We start from the raw sequence: 22,696 nt of genomic DNA, 5'->3' as shown, positions 1-22,696 counted from the left end.
TTCTTTATGCAGTCAACTATCGATGGACATTTAGGCTTTTTCCATGTCTTGGCTATTGTAAATATTGCTGGCTAAGAACAATGGGGTGCAGGTGTCATTCTGAAATAGGGTTCCTTCAAGATTTATGCCCAGGAGCGGGATTCCTGTGTCATATGGTAAGTCTACTCCTAGGCTTTTGAAGTATCTCCATCCTGTTTTCCACACTGGCTGCACCGCACTGCATTGCCACCAGCAGCGAAGGACGGTACCCTTTTCTCCACAGCCTCTCCAGCATTTGTCATTTGTGGATTCTTGAGTGATGGCCATTCTGACTCGTGTGAAGTGATACCTAACTGTAGTTTTGATTTGCAATTCTCTGGTAATCAGTGATATTAAGCATTTACTGATGTGCCTTTTGATCATTTGTATGTCTTCCTTGGAGAATCACTTGCTTAGGTTTTCTGCCCATTTTTGGATTGGGTTTTTTATTTTGTTTTATTCAGTTGGATGATCTACTTGTATACTGTGAAGATCAAGCCTTTGTCGGTTTCATATGCAATTTTTTTTTCCCATTCCGTTGGTTGTCTTTTTGTTTTACTTCCAGTTTCGTTACTGTTCAGAAGCTTGTAAATTTCATTAAGTCTCATTTGTTTTTTCTTGCTTTCATTTCTTCTACGAGAAACTTTTTCAGACTTATGACAGATAATATTTTGCCTATATTTTCCTCAAGGAGGTTTATTGTATCTTGACTTATATTTAAGTCTTTGATTCATTCTGATTATATTTTTGTGTTTTGTGTTCTAGCTTCATTGATTTACATGTTGCTGTCCAGTTTTCCGAACACCATTTGGTGAAGAGTCTGTGTCAATTCCATTGTATTTTCTTGCCTCCTTTGTTGAAGATGTGTTGACCAAAAGTTTGTGGGTTTAATTCTGGGCTCTCTATCCTGTTCCATTGGCCTATATGTATGATATACTACCGATACTGTGCTGTCATGTTGACTGTAGCTCTATAGTATTATCTGAATCATTAGCATAAAGAAATGTCACTGATATTTGAACCTTGATTTGTAACCTTCTACCTTGCTGAATTCTTTGATCAGCTTTAGTAATTTTTGTCTGCATCCTGTTGGGTTTTCTATATGTAGTAACATATTATCTGCATATAGTGAGACTTTTACCTCTTCCCTTCAAATTTGCATCCCTTTTACTTCTCTCTCTTCTTTGATTGCTATGGCTAGGAAATCCAAGACTATCTTGAGTTGGAGTGGTGATAGTGTGTGTCCTTGTCGTATCCCAGATTTTAGTGTGAAGGTTTTAACTTTCTCACCGTTGAGTATTATGCTAGCTGTTGGTTTGTTATCTATAACTTTCATGATGCTGAGATATGTTCCCTCTATGCCCACTTTGGGGAGAGTTTTCATCATAAGTGGGTGTTGAATTTTTTCATATGATTTCCTGCATCTATTGAGATGATCATGTGGTTTTGGTCCTTTCTCTTGTTGATGTGCTGTATTACATTGATTGATTTGCATATGTTGTACCACCCCTGTGTTCCTGGCATGATCCCCACTTGGTCATGATGTATAATCTTTTATCTGTGTTTGGATTCTATTTGCTACTATTTTGGTAAGGATTTTGGCATCTTTTTTCATCAGTGATATGGGCCTATAATTCTCTTGTTTGATAGTGTCTTTGCTTGTTGCGGTATCAGGGTGATTGTGGTTTCATAGAATGACTTTGGGAGTATTCCTTCCTTTTCAATCTTCTGGAAGATTTTGAGAAACACTGGTATGAGTTCTTCTTTGTATGTTTGGTAGAATTCCTCATCGATTCTGTCTGGTCCTGGACTGTTATTTGTTGGGATATTTTATATTGCTAATTTGATTTCATTTCTAGTGCTCTGCTTCTTAAAGGGGTCAGATTATTCTTGATTCATTCTTGGTGGACAGTATGTTTCCAGAAAATTCTCCATCTCCTCTAGGTTATCCAGTTTACATCCATAAATTTTTCATAATATTCTCGTATGATATTCTGTATTTCTATTTTATTTGTTGTAATTTCTCCATTCTCCTATCTTATTTTGATAATTTGTGCTGTCTCTATTTTCTTCTTTTTGAGTTTGGCCAAAGGTTTTCCAGTTTTACTTACTTTTTTAGAAAACCAGCTTTTGGACAAATGATTTTTTTCTATGGTTTTTTCAATCTCAATTATATTTATTTCCAACCCAATATTTATGATTTCCTTCCTTCTGCTGCCTTTTGGGGTTTTTTGTTCTTCTTTTCCTAGTTCATTCTTCTGGTTGGTTAAATTGTTTATTTGTGATTGTTCTTCTTTTTTGAGGAAGGCCTGTATCGCTATAAACTCCCCTCTCAGCACTGCTTTTGCTGTGTCCCATAAATTTTGTGTGGTTTTGCTTTCATGTTCTTTTGTCTCAAGGTACTTTTTCATTTCAGCTTTGATTTCTTCATTGGCCCTTTGGTTTTTTAATAACATATTGTTTAATCTCCATGTTTTCCTTTTGTTCTCCTTTGTTTCTCTGTTGTTTTCTTGCTTCATGGTGCTGTGGTCAGTAAATATGTTTGAGGTAATTTCTATCTTCTTAAAATTACTGAGGTTTCTTTTATGACCAACTATATCATGAAACCTGGTAAATGTCACATGTGCACTTGGATAGAATGTATATACTATTTTGTGGGGGGTGCAATGCTCTGAATACATCCACCAAGTGTAATATTTCTATTGTATTATTTAACTTCTCTGAAGCCTAATTTATTTTCTGTCTCTATGATCTGTCCAGTTATGTTAATGCTTTGTTGAAATTTCCGACTATGATTAGATACCCATCACTATCCCCCTTTATATCTGTTAGTAATTATTTTATATACTTAGGTGCTCCTCTATTTGGTGCATATGTATTAACGAGTGTGCTATCCTCATCTTGTATCACTCCTTCAATCATTATAAAATGTCCTTCTTTATCTTTCTTTATGATCTTTGTTTTAATGACTCTTTTGTCAGAAACCAGTACTGCAATACCTGCCTTTTTGTCTTTTCCATTGTATGTAATACCTTTTCCATCCTTTCTCTCTCAATCTATATGTGTACTTCTCTCTGAAGTGGGCCTCTGTATGCAGCATTTTGAAGGTTCTTGCTTTCTTATCCAGTCTGCCACACTGACTTTTGACTGGAGCATTCAGTCCATTAACATTTACAGTAATTGATGATATTTTTGTGTTTATTGCCATTTTGACCTTATCTTTGAGGTTGATTTCGGATTTCCTATTTGTTCATTTCATCTTCCTTTTATGGTTTGGTCATTTTTCTTTGAAATATCATAAAATTTATTTAGTTTAGTGACACCCTGATAAGTTTTTGTCTTGTTGTTACCCTTTTATATAAGTCTTTTTGACCATTACTAAAACTGCTTTTATTAAACTGATAGTAAAATGATCTCAAAACTTTCCTACTGAGAACAAAAACATTTAAAAGGAAAGACCAAAAAAAAAATTCTCTATTTTCCTGCCTCCCTCTTCTTCTCTCAATGATTTGTATGTCTTTTTTTAAAATTTTGTGTTTATTTTATTTATAATTCATGTGTTATTACATTTCCAGCTGTGAGATTCGAATTTCTGTAGCATCCTGCTACTTTTCTTTTTAGAGAAGACCTTTCAATATTTCTTTTAGCATGGGTCTATTGTTGCTTAACTCTTGTATCATTTTATTGTCTGTTAAATCCTTTATGTCTCCTTCTACTATAAAGTATAGCATTTCTGTTTAAATTATCCTAGGGTATATCATTTTTTCATTCAAGTCTCTGAATATATCTTTCCACTTCCTTATGTCCTGTAGTGTTTGTGTAGTGAAATCAGCTGGGAGCCTTATGGGGATTCCCATTTAATTCACTCTTTGCTATTCTCTTGCTTTCTTTAGGATCATTTCTTTATCCTTGAATCTGGCCATCTTTATTATATATTTTTGTGTGAGTGTATTTTGGTTCTTCCTTTTTGGGACACTCTGAGCTTCCTGTATTTGGATGTTTTATTCCTTCTTAATATTTTGGAAGTTCTCAGTCATGATTTCTTCAAACAACTTTGCAATCCTCTTTGACCTTTCCTCCCCTTCTGGAACTTCTATCATGCCAATATTGGCCTGCTTTCTATTATCACATAGGTCCCTTATGCTTTTTTTATTTGTTTCTCATTGTTTCTCTTGTAGCTCTTCTGATATTGTGCTTTCTATTTTACTGTCTTCTAAGTCACTAATTCATTCCTCTGCAGTATATAGTCAGCTTTGCGATGCCTTTAGATTTTACCTTATCTCATTCAACGAGTTTACCTATTCTACTCGGTTCTTCTTTATAGCTTCCATTTCATTTTTGACAAATTTTATATCTCTAAACATGATCTTTTATTTCCTTCAGTAATTTGATCACTCCTTTTTTAAAATCTTGATCTAGTAGGCTATCAATGTCAATTACACTGATCATCCTTTCAATGGATTTCTCTTGTTCTTTTAATTGGGAATGGTTTTTCTGCTTGTCCATCTTTCCCCTACGTCTGTGGCACTGTGGTTTATTTAGTATTAGTTATCTACTGTGTTTCCTTGTGTCTATGTTGTAATACAACTTAGAAAAGAGAAAAAAGAGAAAGAGAGACAAAGAATTTTAAAGAAGTGGGAAATAAATGTTTGAAGACATTGTATTATGCATAATACAAGAGAAAGTTGAAAAACAATAATAATAAATATATTTTTAAAATATTTCAATGGGATGAAAATTAGGGTATGTATAATTGCCTAAGAAGTAAAAATTTTAGGGTAACAGAAAATGGAACAGGTAACAACAGATTAAAAACAGGGTGTCTGTGTCCTCCTGGAGACTGTGTACATTTAATGTGAAGTCTTTCTGTATTCATCCTATTTTGGAAGCTCATCTTCCAGTTTTCAGAGGCACTCCACTGGATCCCTCAATTGTGCTGCTCCCAGTGCCTGTCGGCAAGCAGATCGCTCCTACCCCAAACACTGCATTTGGAGCAGATCTGTTTACCCTGGGCTGGCTTGTCACTGCCCTGCCTGATGCTACAGTGTGATGTTGCAGCCTGACAAGGCAGGAGTGGGCATCATGCCCTCTCCTAGCACCATGGTCAGGAGCTGCATTCCAGCAGAAAATGTAGGGGTCCTCATGCCTCCTCAGGGTGCCAGTCACTCCACTGCTCTGTGCCATTCTATGGTCTGCATCGGGTTTGCCCACCAGAAATGGGCTCAGGGAAGACTGAGGAACAGCCCTGACCCTGGTCTGGCCCAAAATCCAGTTCCTTGTTTTTCTTGGTGAAGCAAGTTCTCTGAGGATCCAGGACAGAAGAATCCTATCTGTCTCAGGCTGTAGAGAAGTCTCCGTCTGGCCCTTAAGTCTGCTAAGTCCTCAGACGTGGATGCAGATTTTGCCCCTGCTGCTGCCTGGGTGCAAAGCACCAGAGGGTATGGTGGCTGTGTCTGAGCCCCAGCTCTCTTCACCTAGAAACTTTTGTGGATTTTCAGAGATGGGAAATGCACCCTTCCACCCACAGGGCAAATCTGCCCTGTTGTTTTATGGAGGGCCCAGGATGTTCTGCCTTGTACACTCACAGTGATGGCACAAAGCCCCCTCCATTCCCCCGGATTGCCTCAGTGCAGCCATTCACAACTTCCACAAAGCTCGTGCAGCATGACCCTGCCCCCAGCTTCTTGGCTGCATCTTGGGCTGAGTGTCTGGGCCTGTTTAAGTTAGTTGTGTCAGTCAACTTATACTCTGTACAGATCCAAGCCTTGGAGGCTACCCCTCGTTTCTGCTGAACACTCAGTTGGAGAGAGGAGACCCAGTGAATGATCGCCAGCCCATCTTTGCATCTCCCTCCCTGTGGGACCTGCCCCACTCTGTTTTGCCTTTTCTTCTTTCTTTCTTCCTTTTCTCCTAAAAGATTTTATGGATCTTTACCTATTGAAGAGGACAATGTTCTGCCAGGGTTCTGCAGGTTCTCTGGTTAGCTGAGTGTGTCTGTGGATGTGAGTCTTGGTGCATTTGTGGGAAAGGGTGAGTATCGAGCATCCTTCTACCTCACCATCTTGGCCTTCACACCCAAAAATTCTCACTTTATGGTGGAAGATAAACACAGCCTTGAAATAGATGGAAGATATACTTCATAGAAATGATAAGAAAGTGCAAATTGCAATGCTCAACTCATACAAAATACGTTGCAAAATAAGGGCCACAGTGAAAGATATATATGAGATTATATAGTGAAAAGTATCTATATTAAAATAGGGTATTATACTCATTAATTTATGTATGGACCCAACACCATAGATACTAATTATATAAAGAAATATTAGTAGACATGAAGGAATTAATTGATTATAAAACAATAATTGTAGAAGAATATAACACCTCACTATTCTGATAGCCAGATCATCTGGAAAGAATATCTGTAAGGAAATAGAGTTCTTAATAATATATCAGATAATTTAAACCTAACTGGGTTATTGGACACTGCATCAGAAAAGCAGAACACATAAACTTTTCAAGTGTGCACAGGATGTTATCTAAGTAATTAACCACAAATTATGCCATGAAAAGTGCCTCAGGATCTTTAAGCAAATATAGATTACAGCAAGTATTTTTCCAAACACATAAGTATGAAACAATGCCTCAACTATAGAAAGAACAGGAAAAGCACAAACATGTGATTAAACCAAGTCCTTTAAAAAAAAAAAACATGAAACAAGGTCAATGATGAAATCACAGTGGTAATAAAATCATACCTAGAGACAAATTACAATGAAAACACAGATTCACAAAATGTATGGGATGCAGCAAAGACAAATCTATGAGGGAAGTATAGGACATTTAAGGCCTTCTACATGGATGCAGAAACATCTCACACAAAGAACCAAACATACCACCCAAATTAACTAGAAATAAGAACAAGCAAATTCCAAAGACATTAGAATGAGAAATCTTTAATTAGTAGGTTGAAAATAAGTGAAATAAAAATCAAAATATAAGTTGAAAGTCCTATAATCACGGGCTAGATTTTCTTAAAAATATTAGCACACTGGTGAGCATTTAGCCAGGCTTATCAAGAAATACACAGAGTGGACCCAAACAAAATAAAAAATGAAACAGTAGACATAACATCTTTTATTACAGAAATACAAACAAAGATTATGAAAGCACTATGAGCAGTTACATGACAACCAATTTGACAACCTAAAAGTAATGGACACATTTCTAAATACATGCAGCCTACCAACACTGAATAAAGAGAAAACAGAAAACTTGAAAGAGCAATCAGTATAAGTTAAATATAATGTATAATTTTGAAAACACCGCTTGAACAAAATGCCTGGATGCCTTCACAAAAACCTCTTTCCCCCCAACAGTTTCAAAAAATGAAGGAGGAAGGAAAATTCCCAAAGTTACTCTATGAGGCCACCATTACACTGATAACAAAACCAAAGATTCTAACAAAAAAATAAAAGAAAATGAATATCCAATATTCTTGTTTAATATACATTCAAAAATCCTCAAAAGAATATCAACAAATTAATCCAACAATACATAGAAAGGATTATACATGATGATCAGTTGGATTCCTTCCAGAGTTACAAGGATGGTTCAACATACACAAGTCAATCAGCATGACACATATCTAATAAAGGAAGGACAAAATTCACAGGACCATATCAATACGCACAGAAAATGGATTTGTCAAAAATCAACATACATTCATGAACAGAAATCTCATGAAAGTGTGTATAATGGGAACATCCCTCAGCATAGTAAAGGCCATTAATAACAATTTATAATACTCAGGGGGAAAAGCTTAATGCCTTCTGGGTAAATTCGGGAACAAGACAAGGACTCCTACTCTCAAAACTTCTGTAACTTAGTAATACAATAAACGAAAAGGAAAAGAAAAAGAAGTATAAGAAACACAAAATGGAAAGAAAGAAGCAAAATTGTCACCAGTAATGATGGAATAACAATCTACACAGAGAGTCCTAAGGGCTCCACACTAACTGTTAAGAATAACAAATAATTTCAGCTAGGGAGCAGGGTACAAGATTAATGTAAAGAGGTCTGTTGCATTTCTACACATTAATCATGAGATACCCTAAAATGGACATTGAAAGCAATTCTATTTATAATCCTATTCCCTGGAATATCTTGGAATAAATGTAACCACTTATGTGAAAGATCTACACACTAAAAATTATAAAACATTGACAAAGTATTTAAAAATGATTCAAAGAAATGGAAAGATATCTTGTGCTCTTGGATTGAAAGAGTTCACATTGTTAACGTGGCCGTACTACACAAAGAAACTTTCACATTTAGTACAATAAATGTTACGAAGTTGTAGAATTTTCCAAAGCAGAAAAAAATCACTCTAAGTTTTACATGAAAACTTTAAAAATTGCCAAAATGATCTTGAGAATAAACAACAAATGTGGAGATATAACCCTCCCAGATACCTTACTATACTACAAACCTACAGTAGTAAAAACAGCATGGCATTGGCACAAAGATATAATCAATAAAAACAGAGAGCCTAGAAACATTTCCACACACCTATGAGCAATGAATCTATGATAAAAAAGGCAAAAGTACACAATGGAGAAAAGACAGTCTCATCAGTGTGTGGTGTTGGGAAAGCTGGAAATCTACATGTAAAACAGCGAAATGAGAGCATTCCCTGACATCATATACAAAAATAAACTACAAGTGTATTAACGACATAATGTAAGACCTGATACTATAAAACTGCTAGAAGTGAATATAAGTGATACACTATTTTTTATATATCATAGGAATATTTTCTTATATCAGTCTCCTAAGGCAAAAGAAATAAAAGCAAAAATAAGCAAGTGAGACCTAAACAAACTTGAAAACTTCTGCACAGCTAAGGACACAATCAATGAAATGAAAACACTGCCTGTGTAATTGGAGAATATATTGGCAAACAATGCAATGACCAGGGTTTAATAGATGTAGGTTAATATATGTAACATGGATTTAGGTTATACAACTCAATTTGAAAAGCAAAATTCCAATCAAAAACAAGAGCAGAGCAACTGAGTTAATATTTTTCCAAAGAAAACTTACAGATGAGTAATGGTCAGGTGATAAAAATGCTCAATATAACTAATTATTAGATCATTGCAAATCAAAACCACAATGAGGTATCACTTCACACTGTTCAAAAGGCCATTATCAAAATGTCTACGAATGGAAAGTGTTCAAGATGATGTGGAGGAAAGAAATCTCTTGTACACACTTGGCAGGAATGTAAATTGGTACAGTTTCTATGGAAAACAGTATTCGGATTTCTTTAAAAACTAAAACAGAACTACCATATGAAACAGTAATACCTCTCCTAGGAAAAATCTGGGGAAACCCCCTAAATTGAGAAGAACCAATGTTCACAACAGCACTGTATTTAACATGCAAGACTTAGAAGCAATCCAAGAATCCACAGTAGAGTATGGACTTAAAGATATGATGATTTTATAAATAGGCAATGGAATAATACTCACCCATGAAAAGCTATAACACATTGATATTTCAGCATCCTGAATGGACCTAGTAAATATTGTGCTTAGTGAGGAAACTTAGACAAAGACAAAAGTATATAATATAATTTATGTGTGGAAACTTAAGAATAACAAATATCTATGTACATCTATCTATAGCTATCTATTGATAGATGAGAGATAAATAGAAGGATAGATACATAGGCACATGGTAGATAGATAGATAGATAGATAGATAGATAGATAGATAGATAGATAGATAGACAGACACATAGATAGATTGATTGATTGATAGAGACGTGGCAGAAAGATAGAGAAATTAGATAGACAAGACTGAAACAGAATGAAAGATATGGAAAAAAATTTATGTTTACCAAAGTGGAAGGGAAGGACAATTTTATGGTACGATATTGAGAGATATAATGTTGTGTACATAAAGGAGAGAAGCAACAAGGATAATCTGTATAGATCAGAGAATTATACACAATAACTTAAAATAATTTAATGTTAAAAGTATTGTAATAATTTATAATGCAGTATAATCCATAAAGTGGTTGGAATCTCTATGCTGTACATCTGAAACTACACAATATAGTACATCTACTGTACTTCAATTAAAAATAAATCATCTCATGTATAATTTAGTCCTTTATCTTCTGATAGCAGCTTCCTTTAATATTGATTTATTTTTACTCTTTATCTTTTATGATTACTGTCTCAAATTATTTCTTTTACTCTAGTGTACATTACCAGAATGACGTATATATATTTATTGCCCCTGAATTCCTATTTTATCTCTTTAATTATTTTACTATAGTAGATTTTAAGAACATAACCAAAGAAACAGTTGCAAATTTCTCATGGTGTCTGCTTAGCATTTTGTTCAATGTTATGCAAATTTTTGCCATTTTATATTCCTTAGAATACCTCTTTTCTGCACCCCGTGTAAGGTGTCTCAGTTTTGTTTTTTTCATCTCATTCAGGTTTTGTTTTTCTGGTAAAGTCTTTATTTTCACTTTATATCTAAGTGAAAACTGTGCAATGTAGAGTACTCTTGGGAGAGAGATTCCTTACTTCAGTAGTTTGAAAATGCCATTTAATTTACCCTTGGCCTATGTTTTCTGCTGAGAAATCTGCTGAAAATCTAATGGGGGTTCCTTTGTAGATTATCATAACATTTTTTGGCTGCCTTTAAAATTTTACTCTGTCATTGACTAGCCAATTTGCATGTGACGTATCTTGAAGGAGGTCTCTTTGACTTAAAGTTATTGGTGTTTTGTTGGCTCACGGACTTGTATATCAGTTCCTTACACAGGTTCGGTAAGTTATCAACTATTACTTCTATAAATAAAGCATCAGCTACCTTCTAAATTTCTTCTCCCTCCAGGATTTCACTCTAAAGTGCATTTCCTGAAAAAATCTGAATGGCTATTGTAGAATTTCCTCACTTTTTAATATCTTGTATCTCTGCGCTCCTCTATCATTTCTAGTTTTGTATTGGTGAGTTTGCTAATCTCTCTTCCACAAAAGCAGTCTGCTCCCAGTGCTTTCTGCTGCATTCTTCATCTCAGTAATTAAGTTCATCTGGTCCTCCAATAACGTTTGGATATTTTTTAGTTCCAGTCTCTTTGGTAATGTATTCCTTATCAGCATTTAATTTATTCCTAAGCTCACTAAACTGCTATCTGAGTTTTGTTTTTTTGTATTGAGTTTCTGTATGACAACTATTTGGATTCTCTATTAATTATATGGCAATATACCATGACTTTAAGTTTGTTTGCTGCAGGGTTGACATTGTGTGTGTGTGTGCGTGTGCTTATTCATGTGTGTCTGTGTCTGTTTTGGTGTCTGTGTCTGTGTATCTGTGTGTGTGCATGCACAATAATGTTACTGTGATTGGTCATGATCTTGGTAAATTATTGCTCTCATGACACTAAATAACAGATTGGGAGTTGGAGCCCTTGCTTTTGTTTTCTGGTTGTTTGCAATATTGCACAATTTTTGATTTTACTTACCTGAGCTACCTCTGATAATATTTCAAAATGGCACTTTCCAGTCGCTACTGTCTGGATAAAACTTGTGCTTTCATTGTCACTTCTTAGAGTTCTCTGGTAGATAATGCCACTGTTGTCACTGGTATGGTGAACCCTTCCTTTCATCTGATATCACTTGGGACTTAGTTTACAAATTGAAGAAATGTGTTAAGACAGGTGGGTATTTGGAATCAGGCAAGTGCCTTTCCCATGTCCGGTTTTGCAAGGTAACTTGTCTCCACCAATGTGAATGGGGAGTTAGGACAGTTTCATGAATGTTTGAGTGTCTGAAGAATGGAATTTCTGTCTCCATTGTGGCTCCCTCCAAGTTACCTGTGACCATGATTGCTGGTGCAGTTGGAGGCCGAAGCTGTGTGAACCACTGAGACCCTGTTTCTACTGGGTTCTCTGAGCCTGTGGGCTCAAACAACCTAGTAAGTTGGCCTTGGTTGTAGGCAGCAAATCTGCTCTTCCTTCAGTTGAGTCTCCTTTATGTGTTTTAGCCCACCAAACTTCAGCTTTACACATGTGTACTGGAGTATTGTTTAGTGTTGTAGTTATTTTTGTTGAGATGTGAACGTTTTACTGACTGTAGATTTTAGGGGAGAGACAAAAATAGTTTAAACTTATGTCACTTTTGTCAAAGTATATACTTATTCATTTAAAAGCTTAAATTCTAATTAGGACATTATAAGAACATTAAAGAAAGTGAACAAATCACCTCCCTTAATGTCATACTACTACAAAATATTTTGATTTTCCTGGGTTATTTTCTTCATTGTTTTTCCCACATACATGCACATTTTACTAAAATATATGCCTATAATCCCTTTAAAATCATTTAAATTATTAAAATATTTCTCTGTGTTGTAAATATAGCCCTGTTGCTTCTCTAATGTATAACTGGTAGCTTGCACATTTCTGTCTTCACCATCCTTCTTGTCTGTCCCCAAAGGAAAGCACTACTTGGTACACTATACATATATATGTGATTCTGTTCCTGTTTCTTTATGATTATATCTCTTATATCTTTAGTTTTCTCATATAAGTGATAACTTAAAGTGTTTTTCTCTGTATGACTTATTTTTATATGTACAACGCCCTCTGGGTCCAGTCACATTTTTCCAAATCGCAGAATTATATTTTTTGATATGACAATGACTAAGTATTTATTATGTTATCTATATTTCACATCTACTTCATCCAATCATCTGTAGATGGTTAGTTTAGGTGTGCATCTATCTTGGCTGTTTTAAATGATGATGTTAAGAACATTGGGGGTAATATATCTTTTAATATTAATGTTTTCATGTTTTTAGAGATTTATATCAAAAACTGGAATTGTTGCAACATATAATATTTCTATTTCTAGTTTTCTGTGCACTGATTACAGTTTTATAATAGTGGATGCATCAATTTATGTTTCCACCAACAGTGTATCTGGGTTCCCTTTTATCGACATTCTTATTAATGTTTGTAATTTGAAGCCTTTTTAATAGCCATTTTTGTTGCTATGAGATTATATTTCATTCTGGTTTTGATTTAAGATTTCCCAATGAATAGCAACATTATGTTTCTTTTTATGTGAATGAAAATCATCCTCATGTCTGTTTTTGAAAAGTTTCCATGAAGATCCTTAATCTGTTTCAAAGTTGGGGCCTGTGTTTTAAAATATTGAGTCTACTATGCTACATATATTTTATGGAAATTATCACCTTGTTGGTCTCATTGTCTGAAATTATTTCTTCTGTTCTGTGTGTTGTCATATGTCTTGTAGAAGATTTCCTTTGTCTGCAAAAGGTTTTGCCCTTCACACATATACAAGAAGTAGAAACAATGTATCACGTAGTACATCTAATTTTTCCTACATAAACTTAAAACTGTTATTGATAATTCTACTTTTTTCTTTTCTTTTTCACTTAGGAGACAGATCAGCAATAAATATTGCTATGATATATCTCAAAGTCATTTCTCATCATGTTTTTGTTCTGAAATTGTATAGTTTAAGATTTTACATTTAGGAAATTAATCCATTTTTATCTTATTTTGTATTCTTTGGAAGGAAGTGCTCATGCATCTTCCTTTTACATGTACTGTCCTAGTTTTCCCAGAACTACTTGTTGAAGAGACTGCCTTTTTTCCATTGTATACTCTTACCTCCTTCATTGTAGACTAACTGACCATATGTGTGTGGGTTTATTTTCAGAATGTTTATTTTGTTCCATTGATCTATGTGTCACTTTTAGTGATATATTTTGATGTTTTGATTACTGTAGTTTTGTAGTAAGTTATAAATTCAGGGAGGATTATACCCACAGCTTTGTTCATTTTTCAAAGGTAATTTTAGAAAATTCGGTTCTTTCCCATTTTTGTATAAATTTTATTTTCTACTCCTTGTTTTGAGAAGTGACATATGGATTCTGTGTGAATAGAAATTTATTAAAAGTAATAACCTAAGAAAAATAGTAAAATGCGGAGGATAAATCATACAATATTAAACAACAAATGAATTTTGCTGTAAAAATCAAAGGAAATATATATAAGAAAAATGACAACAAAACCAAAGTCCAAGGGGTATAACAAAAGCTTATTAACAGGGATGCTTATAGCAAAATAATCCCACTTATACAAATAAGAAACATCTCTCTCTTATAACATAATCTTACAAACAAAGATGTAGCAAAATAAGAAAAAAATTGTTAGTAGAAAGAAAGAAAGCTGAAAAGTCAGAACATAAATAAATAAAATAATGATTAATAATAGAAACATATAATCAAACTAAATAATGCCTTTTGAAAGATAAATAAAATTGATAAACTTTTCCCAGACTCATGGGAATAAAGGATTACAGATTAATAAGCTCAGAAATAAATGAGAAGTTACAGCTTATATCAAAGAAATACAAAGCATCATAAGAATATACAACAAATTATTTGTAAATAAAATGGAAACCCTAGAAGAAATATACAATTTCTGAGAGAGACATAATCTCCAGAATGGAATGAGAAATAGAAAAAAAGAACAGATTAAAACTAATGAAATTGAATAAGTAATTAAACAAAAACTCCCAAGAAACAAAATTCCAGGTCTAAACAGCTTCCCAGGTAAATTCTGCCAAACATTTACAGAAGAGCTATCACCTGTACTTCTCAGAGAATTCCAAAAATTTGTATAGGAAAGAAGGCTCCCTACCCCACCTTTCTGTATCACACTATTACTAAAACTGGAACAAATACCCCAAAAAATTACAGGCTAAATACTACTGATAAACATTGATGTAAAAATCATCACTGAAATGTTAGCACAATAAAAAATATATTAACAGGATTATATATTATGATTAAAAACATTTTAATCCAGGGATGCAAAAGTGATTCATTACCTACAAATTGATCAATATGATACACCAGAGTACAAATTAAAGAATAAAAATTATATAGTCTCATCAATAGAGTCATAAAATATTGTGACAATTCATTAACTTTTTAAGATTATATTTCTCCTCAAATTGGGCATGAGAAAACATACCTCAACACAGTTAAGGTCATATATGACAAGAACTCAGCTAACATGTCACTCACTGATTAAAAGCTGAAATCATCTGCTGTAAGAGCAGGGAGAAGGCAAGAATACTCACTCTTACCACTTTTATTCAGTATAGTATTGGAAATTCTAGCCATAACTATCCAAAATAAATGGAAATATAACATAGCTAATTAAGAATAGGAGTAAAAGTATCTGTTTGCAAATGGCATCCTTTAAACTGAAATCCTATAGATGGCACCTCAAAACTACTAGGGCTTATCAATGCATTTGGTAAAATTTCAGAATGTAAAATTAACATACAGGAATCTTGCATTTCTGCACACTAGCAACAAGCTAACAGATAAAGAAAGTGAGGGAACTGTCTCATTTACAGTTGCATTACAAAAAACAAAATTTCGAAATATATCCAAACAAGGAAGCAAAAGACCTTTACACAGAAAGCTATAAAATATTTATAACAGAAATTGAAGATAATGGAGACAGATGAAAGGATATACTGTGTTCATTGATGACGAAAATAATATTGTTTAAATGACAGTACTAGCCAAGAAAATAAATTAATTAAATCCAGTGAATATCAAAATACCAAGGGCACATTCAGAATTTAAAATAAAAAATTCTTAAATTTACATGTAAACACAAAAGAGTTGAAATCACTAAAAAAAAAGAAAAGAAAACAAACAATAAACAGAAACATATTTGACAAAGAATAAAGAGGATGTATCACTTTCTCTGATTTGAAACTATAATAGAAAGCTACAGTAATAAAAAGAATACTGTAGTGGAACAGAACAAAGAAAATAATGGAACACAAAGAATCCCTGAAAATGAAATCAGACAGTTATGGTCATTTAGCCCATTACAAAATATGAATATACAGTGGGGAAAGGTATTCAGCAGGCATAAGAAACTGGCCAACATTACAAACCATCAAAAAAATGCAAGCCCAAACACAAAAAGAGTGTATGTCAGTCCTGTCAGAATGAATATTATCAAAAAGATAACAAATATAAGTGTTGGTGAGGATGTAAGAAGAACAACACTGATGCACTGCTGGAGTGAATTTAATTTGTGCTGCCACTGTGGAAAACAGTATGCAGTTTTATCTAAAAATTTAGAATGAAATATAATCCAACATTTCCATATCTGGATACTTATTCCAAGAAAATAAGAACAAAAACTAGAAAAGATAAATTCAATCATATATTCACTGCAGAATTATTTATAATAGAGAGGATATAGAAGCAAATTAAATGTTCATCAATAGATGATGGATAAAGAAAATGTGTGTTTATAGTATATATAAATACACATCTATAATTTTTATTTTTATATTTCATAGACTTATCTATATTTATATATATATATTTGCACACACACAGATAAAATTACAATGGGTTATTACTCAGCTGTAAACCGAATAACTTCTTCATTTGCAACATGTGTAAACAAAAAGGGTAATATGCTAAGTGAAATAAGTCAGAAAGAGAATGACAAATGCTGTATGATTTTACTCATATTTGGAATTTAAGAGAAATGAACATACCACAACTGAAAGGAGATATAGATATGCAAAGAAACAGGTTGATCACAAGAAGGAGGGAAATGGTGTGAGGAAAAAGAAATATTTGACGGAAATTAAGAGAAAAAGTTTTCCAGTTGCAAATTAAATGCGTCAGGGCAAGAAATGTGCTGTATGGGGAATAAAAAATAAGTATGAAATATTTTAAATAGCAAAATACAATAACTAGATATATTCTGGTGATCAGTTTGAAATTTACTAAAAATAGAAAAAACACTACGTTGTGTATGAGGATCAAAAACTGTTTATATATTTAAGTACACTTCAAAAACAAACATATTTTTGAAAAAAATTAGATTTGTAGTTAACAGAGGCAGGGGATGGGAAAAGAGGATTTGATTAATACACTCAAAACTACAAACCGCCAGCCGTAAAATAAATGTGTACTAGGGATGCCCCATAGTAACATGAAAATTACAATTAATACTGCTTTATGTTATATATGAATGTTGTTAAGGGAGTAGACCCTAAGTTTTCTCATCACAACCAAAAGACAAGTTGTATCTCTTTAATATTGTATTTAACTGAGATAATGAATTCTCCGTAAAGTTGCTATGATATTTATTTCATGATACTTGTAAATCAAATCACTATCCTGTACACCTAAACTTACACAGTATTCTACACCAATTATATCTCAAAAGAAGCGGAAGGAAAAATGGAAAGTCAATATTCACATATTACCATGTCATTTCTCATGATTGTTTCTGCAGCAAGTAAACTTGAGTCATGATATACTTATCCTAGGTAAAAATACTAATAAATAAGTGATTCTAATAATACATGAAGATACTAATAAATTAGTGTTTTACCATGCCTTTATTTTCTTCATGTTAACAGACCACTGCTTCTGCAGGCATCAAAATTTCTCAATATACATTCATCTGATATTAGGGAATGGATACAAATTTGAAACTGGCTGCTCTTTCTGTGAGTGATAAAGTTCACTGTCTCTGACCAATGGTCTCATCTCCCCAATAGCATCTGTAAGAAATGAACATGTTAGGTTGCTAAAAATCTCATCATGGTAAAATCTCAGAACTCCTACAATTCTTAACTCTTTTGCAATGGGAATGTAATACTGACAAAGACTTGATTTTGGAAAACAATTTGGTGTTTTCTCATGGTTGTATTAGGGGATGTGAGGATAATCTCTGAGATCCACAACAAACATTCTTGCTCAAGTGCTGGGCACAGAAGTATAAAGGTTCTGCATTATTAGGACTGAAGACTGCTTTCAAAATGTTGACTACGCTCACTCTATTCCAGGTAGTACAAAAAATAAGGTTATTCAAATTTCTAGGTGAACAGGAATAAGTCAGTGGTTCAGTCCCTTTAAATTAGTCAAGGGGTGATCAAAGCCAAAATAAGTTGTGTCAACAATGAGAATTAGAAGAAAAAGAAATTAGACGTAAGCTTAAATTAAAAAGGAGACACTGTCCTGTGCTGGGCTCTGGGGACTGGAGAATGTATATGCCTCATTCCAATTCAAGGGTTCAGTTGATTGGCCCTAGCATCAGCTCGGAATTTAATGAACAGGTAACAATTAATATACTGGGAGAAACATAATATACCTCTCCCTGATCGGAAGAAAATCTGGTGGCTCAATGAAACTCTTAATTCACAGAGATTCTGCCAGTTGCAGAATAATAATTTACTGATGACTCAACTAAGACAAATTTAGTTACTGCTTAACAATCCATCTTCACACACACACACAGTGGTAGAGAGATTTGTAGTATTTAGTGGGAAGAGTTCTGTAGGCAGAGCTCAGAGAATAGTTTTCAAAGCATCAGCCAACTTTTGTACTTTTGCCAATAGTCGAGATTTTCCCAGGTAGAAAACTACAGTTGGACAAACAATATTCATCTTTAGGATTTCTAATTTTGAGAGTAAAGTGTAGTTTTTGACTTATTATAGAACCTTGTTCAGATGATCAGATTAAGACCCACTGTCTGATAAGAGAGATGGAAAATAGCTGCTGAAACAGCCCATCTGAACCACAGACTGCTAATGCAAGCAACAACGTAGCCACCATCAGAGTTGTGCTGACAAACTTAAAAGCTTGATGTTTCTGTTGTAGGAAAAACCACTGCTGTCCAGACAAAACTCTCCTGCTTCAAGTGGCCTCTTTTCTTCTCTTGGTAAAGGACATATTGGTGGGATTTTGCAAGATCTTACCCTGGCCCATTTGCCCTTTCTCCACATTATCAAAGGCTTTCTTTACAACTGGTGACATATTTTCAGGAATCAATGTTGTCATTCCAGTCTTATCAGCTGACACTTTCTGCATGATTATGAGCAGAAACCTTAGACACTCTGACGTTGCCTACAATTTTTCCATCACTTCAGGGCATTTCACATTCTGAAAATGCTTCACCTTTTGTTTTAAATTAATGGGAAATAGTCAAAGTCTTCCATGAATATTTTATATTTCCTAATATCTGCAGAAAATTGGTACTCATGCATTTGGACAAATTTTTAATTCCACCACCCTCACCTACTTCTAGTCCACACATTTTAGATTGCAATTTTGTTACTGAATACGATCACCCCAACCAAGGTCCTAGTACCTCTTAGATTCTTCCTGCGTGAAGGTTAGAAAGGCACAAGTTATCGGGGGGTGCATAAACCTACATTAAATATTTGCAATATCACTGTCTCTTCTGGACAAATCTCTGATTCTAAGAAGTAAATTAATTAGAATGCAGTATAATTATTAGTATGGGTAAGAGAATCAACTATTTTGGGTTGGGTGGGTGATGAAGAGACAGGAAATAATGAAGAAAATGAGAATGGAATGCTTTAGGCCTCTGGAGGCATGAATGGATAAGAAAATAATACTTTGTCTCCTGTATCTACCTCCAATTACTGTCTTGAGTGACTAGTCCTTGGGCTATGAAAAGAGCTAGTTTGTGGTGAAGAGTAAAGACCAAAACGAAATAGTTTGAATACCATGAGAGTTTTGTTGTTTCAGGAAAGTAGATTTTGCTTAAAGTCAACATGTATTTTTCATTCACTAAATTCTAATATGCATCTTGTGGCATGTGCTGTGTTTACTGTGCTGGTATCCAAGTTAGACAAGGAAAGGGGGACAGACAGAAAACATCTGAAGGAGGTAGTTTCTGAACTGAGACTGGGAAAGTCTAAGTAGGTAAAAGGAGAACACCCAAAGCCCAAGGATGAGCTGGAGCAAAGTGGTGAGGTTCCAGCTAACATAGTTGACAAGCATTTGCCTGGATGTATCTCAAGATACAGTGAATCATATAGATATGCCAAGGTAGGCAGAGTCCAGATTTATAAAGAAATTAGTAAACAAAGTTGAGTTTGTTTGCTTAGATTTGAAAAGGCATTAAGTGCCACCCTGAGGAAGTTAGCTTGTCTTTGGCTGGAAAATAAATGCAAGATAAATTATCAAAAAGAAAATATAGTGTAGAATCTTGAGGGGAGGAAATGAAAGCACCAATTGGAATGCTTTGAGAACAACACAAAGAAGACCATAGATAAAATTACTTCATAAATTCTACCACATGCTGATTGTGCCATCTGAGACTATATCATGTGACCTTTATGATTCCAGGGATGACATAATAAAGACCATGATCCCTGGGCCGGGTCCTGCATTTATCTTCTGTTGTAACACATCCTAACTTAACACTTTTCATACTTTCCAGGATGAACCAGAAACCACTTAGAACTTTTCCCTCTCTCCATGTTTTAGTCTTTTTCCAAATTCTTGCATTTTCTCTTCTTCCTTACAAGAAAATATTTAAATTAACTCCCATATTTTTCCATCAAATGTTCATATCAATCAAATATCTCATTTTTTCTTAGAATAGTAACATAGTCTCCCATTTAACACTTAACACTATTTAAAAAAATAAGGTAAATACAGGTACACATCTATGTTTATTGTTCAAATAAGAAAATTGCAGATATTTGTTGACATTTGCCAACCTCACTTTTAATCTTTGTTATCCTGCATAATCTGGTAGTCCGCTGGTAGATCAGTTGTGATTAGGATGACGTTCATATATTGAAGGTGTCTGATGAATTGTCCTTGAAAGAGAGGTAGCTGATGTATCAGCTATCACTGTCACTGGAAACCGTGGGTTTCTCCCTGGTTGAAGTTTAGAAAAACTCCCTTCATTGGCAGATATGTTATGATATATATTTGGAAAACTAGAATGCTCCAACATCTGTCCAATATAATTTCTCTGTATAGGAGATAAAATGCTGTACTGAGAAGTAGAATTTGTAGTTGTAATGAAGTTCACAACACGGCCATTTGCTTCAGTGTAGCTGCTTTGAGAGTGCCAGTGGACAGTGGTCAACTCATTTAAAATAGAACATTGATCCACTGCAATTTGTTCTGAGGGTCTAACTGACATTGATGATGGAGGAGAAAAATCACCTCTTATCGAGGTATTTGTATCACCAACTATGTGGCTAGAAGAGGGCTCCCTTATTAGAGGCATGTTTAAATTTGCAGAAGGTAAAAATGAACTTTCTCCACTAGTGTCAGCCACAAAACCAGAATTATGATTATCCATATTACCCCCTGCTTTATAGTGCTTCTTGTTGAAATCTTCAGCCAATGAAGACACCAGAGAGGCATTTTTAATCCCAACTCTTCTTTTTATTCTCACTAAAATCTGGGGACAGCCTCGTTTAAAATTTGGATGATGATAGAACTCCAGCTACAACCAAAGTAGAAAGATTTTAGTAAGAATTTTAACCAAAAGACAACACTACAATAAGCATAACATATAAAACCTCAGATTTCACGTTTACTATCCAAAGGTAATATCATCAAAATATGAATATTGCTGACATTTTGAAGTTCCTTATTTGGAAAATACACATTTAAATAGTACAGTCATCAAATTTAAGAAGTTAGAATTTGCAGTAACGGTGAATGCCACTTTTGAAAAGCAGCTTTAATACCTTTATTTAGATTTCTGCTTAGATTCATAGTTGCCAGCAAAGTTTCTTATAATATGAATACATAAGGCACTGTCGTCATTTTTTAGAAAAATTAAGCATTTTAGCCTTAGTAGTTTTATACAATTTTCAAATTTAGGTTTACATTTATATTACCATAGATTGATGCACAAAATAAAATTTTATATATACGTTACCAAGTGGTAACTAAAGTTTCTGAATACTTTGCTTAAAACAGAGACTTCCTTTTCTTCTGTCAGAAAGACAGCTAGACAAGCAGATCTTTAAATATTCTGTCGTACTTTACTAAACCCATAATGGTTAAGCTGTCTAACTTAACTTTTCATATTTCCAGTTTCAAATATTCTGAAAGGGGCATTTCTTAAAAAAACTTCCTTCTTAAAGACATCTTCACCAATCACTATGGAAGTTCCATTATCATCCCACCAGATGGATTTAAATTGGTCACTCCCAGCCATTTTCCAGAGTTTTCTGGGAAATGTCAGGGAACGAAAATAATTATCTTCATCTGGTTCAGGGACACAACGTGTGTAACATGGCCTTTTTATCAAGGATTCTTCAGACAAATTCTGAGAAGCATTTTCTTCAATCATAGACCTCACGTCCAAGTCCCCAGAGATTGATCACAAAATAGAGATCTACCGGATTTTCCTGAAGCAGTTGGTCCATCTTTACATGACACATCTTGAATTTCTGAAGAAACATATGCCAATTCATATAACTTTTTCTACAGCTACTTTTCTAATCTGCATGATTTTGAGCACTGCAGCTTCAAATACTGCTTTGGCAGGCCTGAACAAATAAAGTGCTAGGCAACACAATGGTTCTCAACCTGAGTAGCTGTGACATCACAAAACGACTGGTATCCTATCAACTCAAGTGTAACTTTCAGCCAGTGTTTACTTCTCATTCATTCAGTTAAAATGAAACATATAGAATGCTTAGTTTTATACTGTGATCTGCAAATATTATCCCCACAAAAGCTTTTTAAACAATTAAATATTTGAGTCTTTTAATTA

At 34.1% G+C, this 22,696-nt stretch overlaps 1 long non-coding RNA gene across 1 annotated transcript; it reads right to left on the bottom strand.

Moving 5' to 3' along the window:
- Positions 1-21,329: 21,329 nt before the first annotated feature.
- On the bottom strand, positions 21,330-22,495 carry LOC140693054 (uncharacterized). Its single transcript, XR_012068705.1, has 2 exons — positions 22,320-22,495; positions 21,330-21,412 (listed from the first exon to the last, which is right to left on the bottom strand). It is a non-coding gene; the product is annotated as an uncharacterized lncRNA (long non-coding RNA).
- Between the last annotated feature and the right edge of the window lie 201 nt (positions 22,496-22,696).

Source organism: Vicugna pacos, unplaced genomic scaffold (assembly GCF_048564905.1).
Source record: "Vicugna pacos unplaced genomic scaffold, VicPac4 scaffold_19, whole genome shotgun sequence".
Taxonomy (NCBI): Eukaryota; Metazoa; Chordata; class Mammalia; order Artiodactyla; family Camelidae; genus Vicugna; species Vicugna pacos.
Note: the sequence above shows the minus strand (reverse complement) of the source record. Positions and strands in the feature narration are given on the sequence as shown.